The sequence below is a fragment of the Meriones unguiculatus genome, chromosome 15 (genome assembly GCF_030254825.1).
Source record: "Meriones unguiculatus strain TT.TT164.6M chromosome 15, Bangor_MerUng_6.1, whole genome shotgun sequence".
Classification (NCBI taxonomy): Eukaryota; Metazoa; Chordata; class Mammalia; order Rodentia; family Muridae; genus Meriones; species Meriones unguiculatus.
In genome coordinates this window covers 43,825,251-43,845,158 of record NC_083362.1, presented here as the reverse complement: position 1 = coordinate 43,845,158, position 19,908 = coordinate 43,825,251, and the positions used below count along the sequence as shown (strand labels likewise).

Below are 19,908 nucleotides of genomic sequence, written 5' to 3'. Positions count from 1 at the left end.
TGACGTGGACCTGGAAGCTGAAACAAACCCTTTCCCCCCTAAGGTGTTTATTTGACTGTCTGTCGGTTGGTTGGTTGGTTGGTTGGTTGGTTGGTTGGTTGGTTGGTTGGTAATGGTGTTTATCACAGCAACAGAAAAGCAAACTAGAACAGTTAGGTTTACTGAGTTGGATAAGGCAGAAAAAATAAATCTGAGACTCAAGAGTTGGACGTAAACATGGCTAAAAGCAAGCAATGAGGCATTCCAAAACTAATTAAGTTACAGAACCATTAGAAAAGCCTTAGCTATCACCTCCCAGAAGACAGAAAGTCTTTCTAAAGATTCATTACTCTTTGCCTCAGCATCAGAAAGTTCTGGAACACTTATGAAGATCATGAGCCCACTGTGAATAATGAAGTAAACTTGATCACTGTTTTACCGATGAGCTGTGCACATACCAAAAGAAGAGCCATCACCCATTTGTGTGTCCATTCATTCATTCAGTGAATCTGGATGTATTATATTCAGTTTCAGAATGTTTGAAAATCATGATGTACTTGTTTGAAATCTCTTCTCTTTAGGTTTAAAATGTATGTTCAGCAAAAGGCAAGGAGAGGAGAAGCCCAAAAATAAAACAGTTGTGTAAACTTGCTTTTGTAACTGCTCTCAACATCAAAATCTGGAGAGCCTGGTAAACAGAAGTCCTAACAAGGCGGTAAGGAATTTACATTAGACATAGTAACAGTTTTCTGTTTAATGAGTGCAGCTCTATGTATTTCATGTTTGTGAGTATAATTTCTTTTCCTTTAAATTTTTGTTTTGTAGTAATTGTTGAGAATTACTTTTCTTCCATCTTCCCTGAATGTTTGCATTTTACATATACATACTAAAACTCTTTTTAAAAAAATTAGGCCAGTAGAAGCATCATCTAAACCACAGATATCATTTGGATATTTGGATTATACAGCATTCTATACTAACATTAATTTTACCTTTCTATCAATTTTTCATGACTAATTAAATTATATATATATATAAAACAAATAATATATAATGTGATGTTTGACATGCATGAGTATATATTTATAATTTGGTGGAGGAAAACACTAAAAGCATATTCTTTTGAAGATTTTCAGGTTTATAATATATTGCTATTAGCTTGGGCATTATGGTATATCAGGCATAGCCCGCAGTCTAACTGAAACTTTGTGTCCTTTGGACAACAGCTCCCCATTTCCCCTGGCCCCATCTCCCGGTAACAGATAACCTTTCTACTGTCACTTTCTTATGGATAAAACTGTATGTGTAAAATGTCATGCAGATCTGCCATTCTGTGCCTAGCTTACCCCACTTGGCATAATGCCCTCCAGGCTCATCTGTGTTGTCACAAAACATAGGCTTTACTTCTTTACAAAATCTAGGTTCTATTGCCGTGTGTAAACGTTCTACCTTTTCAAGACCCACCCACCCCCTCCTGGACACTTAGATTGGTTCTGTCTCTTGACTATTGTGAACAGTTTTGCAATAAATGTGGAAGTTAAAATACCTCTTTGGCACACTGATTTTATTTCTCTTGCAAATGCATTCAGTACTAAACTGCCTCCAGCACACAGTCCTTTTATCTGCAAGTTTTTAATAAACACACATACTACTTATGATAACGGCTTCACTAATTTACTGGTTTAATCCTTCTCCCTCCAACACACTCTCTAAATCATTCAAAACTACAAAAAAAAATAGCTATTACATACAGCTTCCCCAACAGAGGCACCATGAAAAACAGGCTTCATAAAAGTCTATACGAAAATGAGCAATCTTCATGCACTCACTTGAGAAGTTACTTGCACAAGATATGAGCCATCTTACAATCGATGGACTTACTTAAGTAGACATTTTCAAATGTATTTGCTAACACAACCCTTTGTTCTCAAGAGGCCATGGTGGCAAATATTGCACAAGGCCATGCATCAAGCGATATATGCCTTGCTTGATGGCCTTTCCACAACTTCAAACAGTGTTCAGAAATTTAAAAATAAATGCCCTTTGAAAGTCTCTTAAATGCCAACCTTGTGACCAAAAAGAAACGACAAATAATTCCATTGCAAACTAAAATTTAATTTTCAGAAAACAGATGGGATCAGTCTAACTTCCTAAATACTCACATTCTAGGTTCTTAATGTTTACATAGGAGTTTTCTCAGATGATCTAGGATATGGAGAATGAAGGGCATTGCCCTGGCAGTAGAGGCCACTGCCGTAATTTTTATCTTGGAAGTCCTATTTACAGTCTGATATGACAAACCATGTGAATGCCAGTAGGCAATCTAATACCTGGTCACAATACAGCTAAAAAAAAAAAACAAGGAGAGTGATCTTAGCATCTACAATTACATGAAGAAAGAAAAATCTGGAACAACATGTCCAGTGTTTACATGTACATAAAACAGAGAAGAGATTTATGACTAAGCATAGACATGAATATTCATATGCTTATTTAATATAATTGCTTACGCTTTCAAAAACTAACAAAACAAAAATTATTTTATTTTAGTGAATTTCTTATTTACGTTCTGACTGCATTTTCCCTCCTCTCTTCCTCGCTTTCTCCTCCAAAAAGGGCAGGCCTCCCGTGAGTATCAACCAGCCTTGGCTTAGTAAGCTGCAGTAAGACTAAGTTCATCTTCTCCTATACACAAGGAAGCCCAGCAGGAGGAGAGGGACCCAAAAGCAGGGAACAGAGTTAGGGGCAGCCCCTGCTCCCACTGTTAGGAGTCCCATATGAAGACCCAGCTGCACAACTGTTATATATGTACAGAGGGACTAGGTCAGTCCCATGCAGGCTCCCTGGTTAAAGTTCATCAGTGGGGCTATGGGCCCAGGTTAGTTGATTCTGTAGGGTTTTGTTTTATTTTGCTTTCTGTTTTTGTTTTTGTGGTGTCCTTGACCCCTCTGGCTCCTATAATCCTTCCTCTCCCTCTTCCACAGGATTCCCCAGGCTCCACCTAATGTTTGGCTGTGGGCCTCTGCACCTGTTTCCATCAGTAAAAGCCTCTGATGACAGTCATGCTAGGCTCCTGTCTGCAAATATAGCAGAGTCTCATTAACAGTGTTAGAGGTGGGCTTCCTCTCATGGCATGGGTCTCAACATGGGCCAGTCATTGGTTGACTATTCCTTCAATTTCTGCTCCATCTTTACCCCTGCACATCTTGTACTCAGAACAAATTGTAGGTCAAAGGTTTTATGGCTGAGTTGGTGTCCCAATCGGAAATGTCACCTGGTACAGGCTTTGTTTCTTTGTTTGTTTGGATTTGGTTTTGGTTTTTTGAGACAGAATTTGCCTTGTAGCCTTGGCTGTCCTGGACTTGCTTTGTAGACCAGGCTCCTCCATGAGCTTAAAGAGATCCTCCTGCCTCTGCCTCCCGAGTGCTTGGATTACAGCATGTGCCTCTGTGCCCAGGGTTGCAGGCATTTTTAAACAGGAGTAGAAGATGGACAGGAATGAATTCTCCAAATATATTTTGATTTTTTTAGTTTTAACTTCAAACTGTATCTAGTTTTAGGTTATTAAAAAGGAGAACACTAAAACAGTCCCCAAAGTAAAAAATTTAAAACCTGAAACAAATGGAAACTAATTAAGCATCAAGTTGAATTTAAACCATCAAATGTTTAGTGTCCCTTACAGTCGAAAATAGCCTAAGGGCAAAAGAGCTACAGAGGGCTGGGAATGAGAATTAGGTGGTAAAGCATTTGCCTAGCATGTGCAAGGCGCTCTGCTCATCACCAATCACACACACTGAGCCAGCAAGAGAGAAAACGAGAGGAGCAAGAGAGAAAACAAGAGGGAGGGAGGGAGGAAGGAAGGAAAGGAAAGGAAAAAGAGGAGAGAAAGGGAAAGAAAGGGAGAGAGAGAGTGGGAGAGAGGGGAAGAGGAGGAGAGGGAGGGGGAGAGAGAGAGATTGGGCTGGAGAGGTTGCTCAGTGCTGAGGTCACTTTCTACTCTTCCAGACGATGGAGGTTCGGTTCCCAGCACCCACATTCTCAGCAACTGCTTATAATTCTAGCCACAAGGCACCCAACACCTTCAAAAGCATTCAAGCACATATGGCACACATTCACACATACTCACAAATAAAAAGAAACCTTAAAAACTGTATTTAGTGGCCCTACAGCTATGATGCTATTAGGAATTATAAACTATAAACAGTACAATTAAGCCAATTTTTTAAAATTCACTTATCTAGAATTTCCCATGATGCCACATAAAAGATATTAATATAAACTATTTAATCTCCTTATAAGTGTTTAAGAAATAAAGTGTCCATGTAACAGGTAATTGAAATGTCTTAAGGCAAAGACAGACTCTCACTTGTCTTTGAAATGCAGTCCGCAGCAGCATTCAGCACGCATGTGAACAAATATTTACCATCCGATATTTTCCCGATAGTTTCCTGAATACATATACCTGCTAAAAACTTGCTTCACATTAGAATTTCTCATAACAGAGTTTAGCTTTCTGAACAACATTATTCACAATACATTAGAAGCAATATTGCCAGAAGCAAAGAGTCTTTAGATTGAAAAATCAATAAGACAAATATCATTACTGCAACCATACAATTAGTTCAAATCTTTGTTATATTAGGAGAGGGCTAAGTGTTGGGTTGGAAGTTTTAGGGTTATGCAAAGATATTTGAAAAGAGTATTTTGGGGTCTTCTCCCCTTCTTTCATTTATTAAGTCCTGTTTAACATATACAAGACAGTACTTTGGTTCCTCTATGTTTGCATACTGGAGTGCACACATGCATGCATGAGGAAGAGAATGTGTGTGTGCCTGCATGTAAAAGTGAAAGTTCGAAGTCGGGTGACATCCCAAATGAGCCTTCTACCTGTTTTGTTGGGGTTTTTTTTTTTTGGTTGGTTGGTTGGGTTTGGGTTTGGTTGTTGTTATATTTTTGTTGCTGTTGTTTTGTTTTGTCTTTTTGGAGACAGTCTTTCATCAATTTGTGTGTGGCAGTTGGCTAAGTTACCGTGCCAGAGAGCTCCATGTATCCGCCTGTCTCTGTGTACTCAATGCTGGGATTAGAGCAGTGCCACCCGGCCTTCTCTGTGGGCTTGGGGCATCAGACTCAAGTCCCCTCCCTGGCACGGAAAGCACTTAAACGACTGAGCCGTCTTCTCAGCCCTGGCTTCCCTTTTATGGTAGGACAGTAACCGAGATTCTGGAAGCATCTCCTCACAGGATGGAACGCAGCCCCTGCAGAATTAGTGACCCAAAGGAGCTGCCCTATGCACTCAGCCAACCTGGACCCGCTGGGTGCTTGGGCATAAACAAGTGCTCTGCTTTCTAGAACAGTTTAAAGACTAAACAGTTGTAGGCGCTTTCAAGAGGCCAGAATCCAAGACCTTGGCTGGTACACCTAGCCCTGATGGGCTGAATTCACCTGGTCCTGATGGGCTGAGTTCACCTGGTCCTCATGGGTCTTGATGGGATGAGTTTGCAGTGTGTTTGGGCCTACACTAAAAAGGTGCTGCTTGTGAGCTGCCAGTGTAAAAACATCCTCTAGGGCTCCTAATTTTAAGGAACATTGAAAGTGTAAAAAAGTTGAGGTTCGGCAGAGTGAAATGGGGTACAGAAACAGCCCTGTGAAATGTGTCTTGATGCCAAGACTCTCACCAAAGCCTGGAGAAATGAGACTTTCCAAAGAAACCACCAAAGGCCTGGCCCTGAGCTTTGTAAACACTGGTGCTTTCAGAGTTGAGTCTGCAGAGCCACCTGCCATGCCCCAGCTCTATACAATGGGCAATGTGGCTGTCTTGTTATCTGCATACAGCTCTGCGGGAGAGGCTGATTTCAGAGTAAAGGAATCTGGGTGTAAACCATGCCTGTTGAACTAACTCGCTCTGGCCAAGCAGTCCCAGCCGATATTCGAATTCCGAACTACCACAAGGCATCCCTTTGGGGTCAAGGCTGCAGGCTCTGTACAGCTGCCCAAAACATGGTGGCTGGCAAATGGCCATCTTAGAAGAGCAGAGGCCACATGGGACCAAAGGCAGAGTGTCAGAGGTGGCTCGCTGTCCTTGCTTTCAAGTTGGAAGAAAATCGTTTTCTCACACAAAAGCAGTTTGCTTTCTGTGAACAGTGCACGGCGGCTGAGTCTAAGGATCTTCTACTCAGCCTGCTCTCCTATTAACGGGCTGTTAACCACCTTGCCCTGGAAATGAAAGACTCCATTGATCAGCCAGATCTTCAAAGGCACTGCTGCCAGCCAGGACTGCTCCTCTGTCGCTCATCAGCATCTGCCTCCCCCTGAACAGGCATCAGAGTCACTATTTCACATGATCTAAGACACATCAGCATTTGTGAATACTTTAGAAATCTGCAAGTCAAACTATAACACATTTACCAAAGTTGGGGGGGGGTTCTTTATTGCTTACAATTCATCATGATTAAAAAAAAATATCATGGGATTGTAAATGAGCTTAGCCTCAGTGAAAATCCATATGCATTTGCACACACACACACATGCACACACACACATCATTCTACATATCTCTACTATAAAAAGCACTTTCAGATGTACTCAAGGTTGGGGCTTCAGCATTCTGAGCACAAGTAACAGCTTGTGCAACAGACACAAGAGCCAGCACACTGGTAAGTGTCCACCATGATTGTCACCCCCAGAGCTGCCCTCCTTGCCTTACCCTGAGTAAACATGCTTTTACTCACTTGCCAGTTTGGAACCAACCATCTCTCCCGTTAGACATAAGCATCTCACCATTTGTATTCAAAGCAGCACATGATCCAGTTTACAAATGTCTATGAAATGAAGAATTGCTGTGCCCAGAAACACAGTCAAGACGTGTTTTTCTAACAGTCATTAGCTTAACAGCCATTAAGTGACGAATAACCAGAGCCAATAATATTTATTATAAACTGACTAGATTTAGGACAAAATAACCTGCTTTCCGATTGTTCAAGCAAGTATTTTACATTGTGAAGAAGCTGAGAAAGCAGTGCTTAAGAGATGGTGTGGGGAGTCAGTAAGGAGCAGGTGACTTCTTTATCTGTTCTCATAACAAACCTCCCAGTGACACCTCACATGAATTTAGAATTGTATTTACCTTCTCTGTGTTAATGAACAATACAATTGAGACAAGTGATGGGGAGGGAGAAGAGGGAGAGGGGGAGAAAAAGAGGGATAGGGTCATAATCCCTCAAAGCCAAAGCTGCAGATTAAATGAACTAAAAGAAAATCGGTTTATTTTTAGTGGAATGAGAATCAGAGTTCCACCTTTCATTTTCCTCTGAACCTCTGGGCATGTGTGCAACCGGCGTAAAGCAGACAGTAAGTTTGGAAGAATTTGGATAAATTGGTTCAGAGACCATATCATAGAAAGCAACAAGGATAACTCTCCCGAGTATGACACGCTCAAGGCTCCAAACTCACTGAGGATGAGGGGAAAACCGGAACCACTTACCCTTCCAAGATTTCTAAACAGACCAGAAAAAACATCTCTGTTCACCCCACAGAGATCAGGAACCTCGGAATAACTGGCATAGGTTGCTGTTTGTAGTAAGTGGATTATTTACAAAGGTGAGCCTAATTGTACATTTGAACTAAGCCATGCATTGTTCATTTCCAACAGATTTTGCACTTGGGAGAAAAGTAAGACTTGCTTATGCATTCCTTGCAGATGCTATATGAATTCTCCATTGCACACCCACTATCAATTACCATTCGGCAAAAAAATGCCCCACATTGTTAGAGTAAAAGAACAACATCAACAACAAATGCACCAATGACAAAGCGATAAAGAACCAAGCTGTTCATTCCTTCACAAGGACCAGTGCATGGATCTGTAAACAAAGCTCCTACCACTGCACCCACTACATAGAAGAGGAAAATGAGGGTTACAGGAGGAACTCGACCAAGGAGGGCACATAGAGAGCAAACAGAGAGCTCTGTACTTGAATTTTAGGCAGCCTGGCACTAGAAACAGAACTGATCTCCTCTTGTTGTTTATCTTTGAGATTATATTTTAGTCATGACATTTCCCTCTTCCCTTCCTCCCTCCAAACCTTCCACATACACCCCTCCCTGCTCTCCTTCAAATTCAAGGCTTCATTTTCATCAGCTACTATGACATGTGTGTATGTATTTCTACGCACACATTTTACATTTATATGATATGTGATGTTATATACTACACTTATTCCTAAGTATAACCTGCTGGGTTTATATAGTAGTATTTGTATGTATGTTTTCTGGGCTGACCATTTGGCACTGGACAACCTTGGGGAGGCCCACCCACCAGTCCCAGCTTTACCTATTTGTTTATAGTTCCTTGTGTAGGGTTGAGGCCTTGTGGGCTTTTCCACTATACCAGGGGCATGTTCACTGGTGTCCTCCTTTGGAATTAAGGTCTTAACTAATATACTACTATAGTTGTACCCTAAGAAGGCCCATGCATTTGAAACTTATGTCTCCTTTCTTTCAAACTGAAACTGGCCTGCCTGAGCCAGAGAGTGCTTCAGTAAGCCAGAGCTTGTCTTCAGGTGCAGCCTGCGATACTGCTTTCCCAGAAATAAAAGGGCTAACGAATTGTCCCTGTGAAGAATGTGCTGAGGTGTGTTTCCAGGAAGGCTCTACACTCCTTTAACTAGTTTAACTTGAGAGTGGGGACGGACTGAAACAGGGAAGAAGAGCGAGAGGCAAATGCTATAGTCAGGAGAAACGCAGAGTCGGCTGCATTAGGCTCTCACAGGCTCACCTGCCCACATATAACACAAAGAACTGAAGAGAAGTGAGAACTGCGTATGCTAAAATGTAACGATCTGCCATTCCAATCCCCACACGGGCGCACAGGAAAGATGTTTGATGTTCATGTGAAGTACTGTTTTCATTTGCTCCAGCTCTGTAGAAATAGTAAGGTAGGCCCTCTGCAAGCCTCACACCCAGCTGTGCTGGCTCACTGCTACTGAACAATGATGCATTTCACATATGTTCTTACGGCTTCTCTACCTATTCATCTGCAGGTCTAATCACCACTCATGTTTGCTTTAAACTGCAGACCACCTGCAGAAGGCTTTCCCAGATTTTCCCAGTGAAAGTCCAGAGTTTGAGTTTAGCCGTGGCTGACTGACATAAGAGGCCAATCTCCAGCACAGGACTACTCAGCACACGACATGGATCAGACTTGGTTAGAGCCACGGGGGAAATTTTGCCCCAAAAGCAAATCCTAGAAGTCAGTTAAGGGGATTCATCGGCCAAGTAAACCATGAGAGAGAAAGAAGCCATGAGAGAGAGAAGGAAGTATTCACAATCATAAGACAGTGACAGACATGTTAAGTCGCAGAACTTCCTGTCATAGCATGGTCCTCAGTAAGTGCATGGCAAAAGAGAAAGCTCAGAGTCTCCTCCCCAAACAAACCGGGTAATCCTTCACTGAGAAATCCAGAAGCCAGTTACAGGATGCTTGTACCCCAGGCAAGCAGCAAGCCAGACATATCAAAGCCCATTACAAAAACACAAACGTGAAAACCAATTATAACTGTGTGATGTAAAAGGAGGTCATTTGTGCAGCCCGTTACGTAATGTAGAGGGAACAGAGATGTCAAGGGACAGTTTGTACATGTTATTATAGTTGTTCCAAGTTTTAAATTATTATGACAGTTTTATAGTTGTTATTTAATATTTAATAAAGTTTCAATGAAACACTTATAGAATATACATAAAAGAAAAAGTACAAGGGAGCCAAAAATGCCTCCTCAAGAAAAGTAATGGGTCACAACGGAAAACAAATGCCTCAAAACAAAATTTGTAGGCAGACTGAAAAGAATGACAGGCAAAAGGAATTTCCCTCCATCTTTGTAACTGCCTTAAGTAAAGACAGGTTAAAGATTATTAATGGATTACTGAAACATTAATTAAAAAACAAGATCCAAATATATGCTATCTACAAGAGATTCACTCTATATCTAAGAACAATGAACTATAAACTCCCAGACATAGGAAACTCTGTATATGAAAAGGCTTTTGTTAACATAACTCAACAAAGTAAGACTGGCAGCTTTTTCTCTAAGATCAGGAGGCAGAGAGGAACACCCGCTCTCTCTGCTACTATCCAACACAGTGGAAGTTCTACCCAGAGCACTTAGACAAGAAAAAGAAATAAAATCTACTACGTATTGAAAAAGAAATAAAACTATCTCTGTTCATAATGGCAGATCTAATGAATAGAAAACCCTAAATAACTGGTTAGACAAATATATTTAGCAATATCACAGGCTATTAAACTAGAATCAAAATTCCCTAGTGGTTTTTGTGTACTAAGATAACCCAGAAATGAAAATAAATCATCTCAGTTAGAATATCATTTAAAAGGATGAAATACATAGGAATAAACTTAAGCTGGCAGGGAACAGGGGGAGTGAAATATTTGCACACTGGACACTAAAAAGAAATTCTAAAGCAAATAAGAGAAAATGTGAACAAGTGAAAAAGCATGCTATACTCATGGATGACAGAAGCAGTATGCACAAAATGCCTTCAATGCTCAAAGCAATCCACAAATACAATACTACCATAACCCCGGCTGCTGTGGTTCAAAGCAAGGTAACCAACATTTTCATCACCTTATCGTTGCTTTGGGCTTGCAGTCTTCAGACTCCTCTCTATTTTATTAAATGATTATTAATGTTAAATAGTTTATTCTGATGTATAGCGCCCTCCCTATTCTGTAAAGCATGAGAACTTAATACTTGTATGTTTGAGTATCCATCTTCTGCCTCTAGTGATCACTAGCATATATTCCAGCTGACTTTCAAGAAGTTCACACAACCCCCTCTTTTAGTTTCCTGGGCTCTCCACACACTTGCTCCAGTGTAAGTTGTTTGGGCATGAACATAACATTGTTTCTTTCTGAACCTAAGTTACTCCAGCCGATGTATTTTCTGGTTCCATACATTCTCCTGACATTTTCATGACTTTGTTTTCTTTCCAACGGAGTAAAATTCCGTGATGTGCATGTGCCACATTTTCGCTATCTGTTCATCAATGATGAACATCGAGGATGATTCCATATCTTTGATATTGTGAAGAGGGGAGCAACAGGCATGGATGTGCAAGCATCTCAGTGGTGGAAAATAGAGTCCTATGGACACGTGCCCGGAGTGGTATCACTAGGTCACGTAGAAGATCTACTTTCAGGTTTTAGTGGGGGAGCTCCCCGACTTCCGTAGTGGCTGCACCGTTTACACCCCCATCAGCTGTGAATAAGGGTTCCTCTTTCTCCATATCCTCAGCATTATTTGCTCTCATTTGTTTTCTTGATGACAGACATTCTGTGGTGTGAATATAGATGCAATTTTCATTCTCCAGTCCCATGGCTAAGACTGTTGAGCATTTAAAATATATACATATACTTATTGGGTATTTGTGTTTCTTCTTCTGAAAGCTCCCTGTTCAGGTCTTTATCCTATTTTTTGTTGTGTTATTTCTATCTTTGTTTAGTTTTTTGAACTTTTGTATATTTTGGCTATTAACCCTTGCCAGATGTATAACCAGCAAAAATTATCTCCCATTCTACAGACTGTCTCTTCCCTTGATAAATTATTTCCTTTGGTGAACAGAAGCTTTCGATTCATAAGCTCCCACTTGTCTGTCGTTGCCCTTATGTCCTGAACCATCATTGCCAGGACCTGCAGTGAGGAGCAATGCCAGAGCTGTTTAATAGTTTAAGTACTGCAAGATGAAATGGTCTAGAGAGATCTGCTCTGCAAAGCTGGGACTCTTTACATCTTCCACTTACGGGCGGGTGAGATGTAGAATTGCATGCACTCTGTTAGAAACAGGGGTGTGAAGCAGCTCACCTCCAAGCTCTCAGAAGGAACTTCTCTTCTAAAGCATTTAGGGTGCACACACGTGCACACATACAGAGACACTATATATTTGACTTTCAGTTTAAACAACTGGAAGTTTTTCTTCCTGGCAACTTTGCTCTAGTAAACCAAAACTGACTTTGTTTTCTGCATGCCAGCACATATGTGCCACATGTACATATAAACCCCTAACATTAATGGGGGAAAGAACTGCCCACTTCAGAAAATTAATGCCATTATTACTCTGGACAATCATGGCAATTTCTAAATCAAAGTATTACAGACTTCATTTTCTTTCTGTCATTGGATAGCTCACCCCATTTTTAACCACTCCAGTAATTCTGTTTCTTCCTTTAACAAGGAGAAATTATTACACTACCTTTCTTTTCCCTTAGTTTAAAATGTTATTTTCCAGGCCCCCAGAAATCCTCAACTGCTGGCCCAAATGCCTCGATCACCTGTCCATTCCAACTGTCTATCACACACACACACACACACACACACACACACAGAGAGAGAGAGACACACAGAGAGAGGGGGGGCAGGGATTACTAGACAAAAAAACAAATGGAAATGAAGAAATAGGTAATTTGTCCAGCTGGAAGTCCCTCAATCCCCTCCCATCTCTGGAATCACCAGTATGAAGGTTAATCTCCAGGCCTCAGAGTGCCAGCTACCAGTCCTGACTTCTCCTCAGGGGACTTGCCTGCATTCTTTTCCTTTTCCTCTTTGGCTAGGTAACCAGCTCCAGGCTTGAAGGCAACCCAAATATGTCACTTAGTCTAGAAGCCAAAAATTTTTCTTCCCAGTTTTTAAATATAGTCAGTCCGCTGTATCTACAAGTCTCATATCAGGAGCCCAACAACATTTGGGAAGATACTGCACTGTGCCTGCACTGGACACTTGCAACCTTGTGTCATTATTCCCCATACATACGGAATAGCAGCTACTTAAATATACCTTACATCAGAAATAATATACATATTCAGAGTGTATGTGGGAGGATATGCAAGGTTGTATAAATACTGTGCCATTCTACAAAAGGAGCTTGGACATTTGCGTATTTTGGCATCCAAAGGGACCATAAAGAGTGGAAATAAGAGCAGGAGGGGGGGGAGGAAAGAATGAAAGTTAGGTTTGCGGTTTTTTTTTAAATCATCTGAAAATTCACCTCCCTCCTTGCATTAAATGAAAATTTTCTTTTCACTGAGCTATCTTAAGAACTGAAAGCTAGGAAGTGGCTATTTCTAGATGTGTTAATGGCCTCATGATTTCTTTTTGTGTTCTGCAGTAGCAGCTAAATTAGCAATAAGAGCTTTTATGTTCATTGGCTGTAGGACCTTTTTAAGAATTTGAAATTGGAAACAGAACTTTAATTTGAAATAATCTGTCTAACATGGCAAATTTCTTCTCATTCAAGAAACGTCTTGTGAAAAAGGATTCAGGGTATAACCTGTTCCATGAGACTGTATGTCAACATGTTTACACATGAGACCAAAATATTTTAAAGGATCTATTTTGTCTAGTACATAAGATTAAATACTGAAATACTGTCAGTGGAAAAACCACAACTGTCATCTAAAGGGAATAAGAGATAGTATATTCTAGGGCCATTTTGAGTGACCATGATCCAGGAACACAGATTTAAATTCATGTTCCAATATGGAAGCGGTTTCATGGAGTTCTATAGTTTCATATAACAAAGTTATAAATCATGTAACTTTAAAGTGTATTGATTAGCACATCAGAGAGGTTGTTACAGCAAGATGGAGGAAGCTTTTCTGTAGGTCTATGATGTTATTTGATGGCATTCTTAGCTTTTGGGTTGGTGAAAGTCAGTGGGTCTATCTAAGTCAATAGATTCTAAAGGTTTTTAATTTACTAGTCAGTTACAGGATGTTAGTTCTGACACACCACCGGGAAAGGCATGGCTATGCTCAGGGCTGAAGCTTGCCCACATAAGATAATTATCCCCTGGACCTCTAACATCCCAATCTCTGCACAGAAGTGAGATTCTAATCAGTCAGTCTCTGCAGACCAAGATACTTCTTGGGCGTTTTCTTTCACAATACATGGCAGTAAAAGGCTCTAATAGCAATCATGCCACTTTGGTATTCATCACTTATAAGCATGACCACCGGAGACTTAATACATAATACTGATGAGTCCATTAGTATTTCTTTCAAGACTACAAAGATTCTTGAAACATAAACATCATGGATGTAACCTGAACGCACAATCTATGGCTAAGCTAGCCACAGCTTCTTGTGAATTAATATTGGAAGAAAGCCCAAGCAATAGCAGTGGGATGCCAATGGACGAAAGACATTCATTCAAAGATTGTCCTCATATGACAAATTCATTCAGAACATTTTAATCGGTTAAATGTTCCCAGCACTAGTGTTTGTGAGCTGGTCCATCAAAGAACAGAACGACTAATTTCTAAATCTCCCTTTAACTTTTCTCAATCTTTCTTGAAAACAAAACAAAAAAAAGAGTAATTTGAATAAGCTGAATGTTTAAAATCTACTGAATTTCCACAAAAGGCTAGCTACCAAGAAGAACATTTATAGAAATAAGAACAGATTCCAGATTTTTTTAATGTTAAATATGTTACACTGAAGCCTTACATAGTGCTTAAGGTTCATTTTAACTTGCAGTAATACAGCAGTGAAGAGACAACTTAGTACAAGCTTTTAATTATCCTGGAAGTTGATTAATTTATTAGAACATGACCTCCTTGTCTTATACATGCACTGGCTAATATTAATCACTTCACCTTCAGAAAAGCATCACATGTATAAATTAAACCACAGACCAGTTTAAGCTATTTTTAATGGATTCTCTAATTAGGATCCTCAGTTCTGTGCCTGGGGTGAGGGAAGGTTTTGAAGAACAACCTCAAACCATCAGGAACTGAAACTCCTCCAACTACAACACTTTGAAACAGCTCCATCTCCATTTCAGGTATGTCTTTATTGTTTGAAAATTGATATGTGAATAATAATGTGTTTTAATCAAATCCCACCCATTCTTCCTCCCCATCTTCTCCCATATCCTCATGTTACTTTTTCCTCCCAGCTTCATATGCTGTTTTATAAGCCTGCTGAGTCCAGTCAGTGCTGTGTTGTATGTTGTATGGGCACAGACCATCCACTAGAACATGAGTACCTATGGTGGGTTTTGAGGGCATGCTCTGCTCTTAGGCTTGGTTCTGATACCCTAGGGTGACCATCTATTTTATTTAGATCTATATTGAGCAATCAGATACCACGAGTACTAGTAGCAACATCTATATGACCATTGAAGCATCTATTCTAGTTGGTTACTCTTCACTGACTGTTCTATTACAAAACAAACAAACAAACAAAACTCACCTATCCCTTCCCTGTCAGCCATCAATTGTTAGTAGCCATTCAGCCAGAGGTGATACTTTATAACTTTGTCCCTGATTCATGCTAGAATTTTGGTTAGATTGATTTTGTGTAGGTCTTGTGCCGTGCAATGAGTTCATGTGCGCAGTGAACTCTGGTCATATTTAGAAAACAGTTTTTCAGCAGTCCTCCACTGCACCTGGCCCTTACGATCTTTATGCCTCCCTGCTTTCTGCAGTGGGGTTTTTATGGAAATATTCGTATAAGAGAGAAAATATGCCCAAAAAGGTAGTTTCAGAAAGGCTATGTTCTCTCTCATAAGCCATGTAGTCTTTTATCAACCACTGAGATGATAGCAGAGTAGGCATTATCTAAAAACACTGAGCATAATTTACTGAGCATAATTTACTGGGCCAAACCCAGGGGAAATTGTAATACCCAGGAAATGGGTGAGTTGAAATATCAACATTCTCTTCTTCAAGTTAAAGATCTAAAAGCAAGAATCAAGAATATAAGCTTTTGGTTATTACTTCTCAAATTACAACTAAATCTGTTGGCCATATAAAAAGGTTCTAGTAAATAACTCCCAGATGTGATCTATAGGGGCAAGTCTTTCTTACGCTTGACGGGACTCAAGAGAGCACGGTGCCATCTCCCTAAGTCACATCTTTCTTCTCTGCAAACTTGCTCATGAGGGCAAAACTGTTTGGACCTGACTCTCTGGCTTCCTGCAGAGGATTCTGTTTTTGTCTAACATATGAACTAAGCACAAAATGCCAAGCTGTGCTATTTGCTTAACATACAGTGAATCATAAAGCCACTTATAAGCAGCCCTAGTGGAGGACTACTGTGATAGCTATTCTTTGTTGTCAATTTATCAGCATCCCGGATTAACTAGAACTGAAAAATAGAGTGACACACCTGTGATGGATTGTTGCTAAATTTGAAGTGGGAAGATCTACTTCTAATCCTGATCTTTGAGGCAGGAAGACAAACCTCTAATCCAGATCCTTGGAGCTGGGAAAACCCAACTCTGTCTAATCTGGGCCATGCCTTTCTTCTGCTAGAAGCCTATGTAAGATCACAGGAGGAGGAAGATTTTGCTCTTTTTCTCACTAGCAAGTCCTTCAATAGCATTAGAGCCTACTGAAGACTAGCTGAGACATCCAGCCTTGTGGACTGAGCAATTATTGGATTCTTAGATTTTCATTCTTAGCCAACCATTGTTGTATTAGCTGGACCACAGCCTGTACGTCATTCTAATAAATCCCATAGATAGATAGATAGATAGATAGATAGATAGATAGATAGACAGATAAATGGATAGATCTCAAAACAGTCATTCTATAAGTTCTGTTACTCTAGAGAACTCACAATATTAAATCAAAATTATGGTTGTTAAACTTTTCTTTTGACTTTCTTATTATGGTTCTATGTACTTCATTTAACATGTAACCTTTTTACACTTGAGTGTAAGTGTGTCCATGGCCATGCCATGGTACAGATCATAGGACAACTTGCATCCCGAAAGTCACACTCAAGCTGGTAGTCCTGGCAGCAATCATCTGTGTCACTGGCCCTAACACCAAATTTAGAGAGTGGCTCACTCCAGTCATCTTCGTACATACATCTGCTCCGCATGAACGAAAGGCAACAGGAGGCATCCAGGGGGTTCAACCTAGAAACTGTACGTAGGCCAGACAGAAAGCTGAAGTTCTGACAAGCAATTGAAAAAAAAATGTTCCTGGTCAAAAGGGTGATGATGGAAAGGTTTAGCACAGCAGGTGGTGGAGAGCGGCCAACCAGACAGATGTTCCGACAGCCTGGGGGTGACTACTAGCCCTTATGGTACCTGAACGGAGATCCAGTGGAGAGAGACACCCCATGGGATGTTAGAACCAGACCTAGCGCATCACTCGCCATGTCTGAGTGCAGCACCTCTACAACTCTCTGGTGTTTTTAAAGCCACACACTTCAGATTTCTCTAAATTCACATGCATATGTCTCTTCATAACAACAGCCTTCTCCCTATGAGACTGTGTTTCATGTTATCTAAAAACATAACTCAAGCAGCACATCAACCCAGAAAAAACAAAAACAAAAACAAACAAACAAAAAACCCACCTTTCACATGACTCAAGCCCTCTTTCTGTATAACCCTACTATGGACATACAAAATTTTATAGATGCTAACAGGTATCTATTTGCAGAAATTACTTATAATCACTGGAAAGTTATTTGTCAGTATCTATTAACATCAATCACATGTGTAACTATCCTGTCACCCAGCATATGTTCTGTAAGGTGTGTGTGTGTGTGTGTGTGTGTGTGTGTGTGTGTATTCTAAAAAGACAGGTATATGCATACTAAATGGGCCAATAAAATGGCTCAGTGGGTAAGATGCTTGCTGATGACTGAGTCCCTGAAGCTCACATGGTGGGAGAAGAGAACTCGCTCCCACAGGTTTCCTATGACTGACTCAAGTTGTGGTATACACACACTCCCACGTACACACACAAATAAAAAAATACATATTTTTAGAAAAGAATGTTCATTGCAGCATTACCCACAAAACTCAAAATGCAGAACAACCCATATGCCGATCAGCTGAAAAAAATAGATACATAAAATTTTTGGAATATTCATACAACAAAAAAAAAATGTTTTTTTCATGATAGTGAATGAAATACAACTGTACAAAACAGAAAGGACCAACATGTCAAGCGTAACGAAGATCAAAGAAGGCAAAATTGAAGAGGACAGTGTGTGGAATTCCATTCATAAGAAACTCCTGAACAGGAAAAACTGTGGTGTAAGAAGTCGAGAGAATTTGCTGAGCCTGGGGTCATCTGCCTGCAATCTCAGGTACTCAGAAAACTGAGACAGGAGGATAATGAGATGGGAGCCAGCTTGAGCTACAGAGTAACTTAAAGGCAAGGCTAGGAAAATTAATAAGCTCAAAATAAACATTTTTAAGGGTTACAGATACAGCACACTGGTATAGCTTTTCCCTAGCATGAAGTAAAACCTGGGTTTCCTCAGCACCCCAGGAAGAGAGAAGTTAGAAAGAGTGTCCTTCAGGTGATACTGGCTAAGAAAGGCTGCCTTCTGCTAGACCCTACTTGGTAGTGTAATAGCATCCTTCATCCTTCTTTATCCATTGCCTTCACAAGACTACAGCTTTGGCCAAGATATTATACAGCAACACTTCCAAGCCCAGGTGTATTAAGGGAATAAATACCACAATCCTTACATAGATTACCTCCTTTTATTACCTACACACCATGAGGAGGCTATTATCCCTCTATGACTTCATTACACAAGTAGGAAACAGTAAACTCAGGATTCAAACAATACCTTTCTGTCTTCAAAGCCCATTAATTTCCAGGAAAACTCACTGGGGGGGGGGGGAATATACATCACTGGAAGGTGAAATGGCTTCACCAAGTCAATCACTGGCTGTTGTCACGGAGTCCCATCTGAGCACTAGTCTGTGGAGATCAGAACTAACTTGGCCTCATGTTCTACCCTTCAAGGCTGCAGGGTCTAGCTGTCCAGCTCACCAGGTCTGGGGCCCTGAACATGTCCCATGAGTTTCCGCGGACATCAGGTCTCTCATTCGTAAAGTGAAGGCTTAAACCATCCCCTCTCTCACCCCTTCAAACTGTGATCAGTTGGACTCCCACAACCACACACACCTTAAAACTGGATCAGATGTGAAAGTCCTTTAATGAAGTAAATAATTCTATGACAGAGATGCTTTCCCAGACTTGGGCCCATGAACAAGAAGAGAAGAAAATAGCTAGTTTTAGGTAGTCTTTGGTTTTTTTCCCCTTTTAAAACTCCAAACAAGGCACACATCTCTGCACTTTCAAGTCCTTACTGAACTGCAGACTACTGCAATCAGGTGGAGGGCGGGCGACACTGACCCAGAACAAAGCAGGGAGTCTCCTCCCCGGGGAGCTCAGGGTGAGTCTAGGAGCAGTGATACTGGTTGAGAAGAGTAAATCCTATGCCAGGCTCTTCCCAGCCATAATTTCCTAAACCAGCCCTCTCAACACACTTGCACATGGACAGCCTCCGGCACCACACAGCACACACCTGCTCAAGTGCTCACAAGGAAACTGCCAGAGGGAAAGAATAAGCAAGCCTGATGTCCTTTCCGTTGACTTCAGTCCACACTCTGCCTCCCTCTGTTTCAGTCCCCACAACGTTACCAAAACCAGGCCACCAGACCCTTGCTTCTGCTTCCCCTTGCTCAGAGACTCGAACTCTTGGTAACTTGCCTACCGTGAAGGAACAGCGAGGAAGTGTTCATATTCCAATATGAGACAGTAATCCTTAGTCCAAAAGTGTTACTCAGAGCAATATTAACTATGGAGTTAGAGGAACTACCTTTTTGGGAGCCAGGGACCCTCCTTGCAGCTCCTGAAGTGTTCAGGCCACAGGTGTTCAAGGCTTTCTTTCGCTGTTTCTCTAATCTCTCCACTCTAAGGGCTTAGGAAATGGAAAGCAAAAGTCATGAGCTCCCTGCCTTCTAAACCTGCAACACATCGCTTGGGTTCCAGTCTAATGAGATACCAGAAACCAAGTAGTCCCTTCACACACAGAAGGGACTGAGCCAGGTTGCTGCACCTTTGGCACTGCCATCTGGCTGTGTGCATGAACAGTGC

General features: G+C 40.9%; 1 protein-coding gene across 3 annotated transcripts in view; it reads right to left on the bottom strand.

Moving 5' to 3' along the window:
* The window catches only part of Plcl1 (phospholipase C like 1 (inactive)), a 307,260-nt gene that overhangs the window by 117,159 nt on the left and 170,193 nt on the right, over window positions 1-19,908 (bottom strand). Inside the window, exon 1 of one of the 3 annotated variants that reach the window (XM_021651015.2) lies at window positions 19,631-19,705. The exons of the other annotated variants lie outside the window; for them this stretch is intronic. The gene's annotated coding sequence lies outside the window, so the exon portion shown is untranslated. Of the gene's footprint in view, window positions 1-19,630; window positions 19,706-19,908 lie in introns of those variants that run through there. 3 annotated transcript variants of the gene reach the window in all.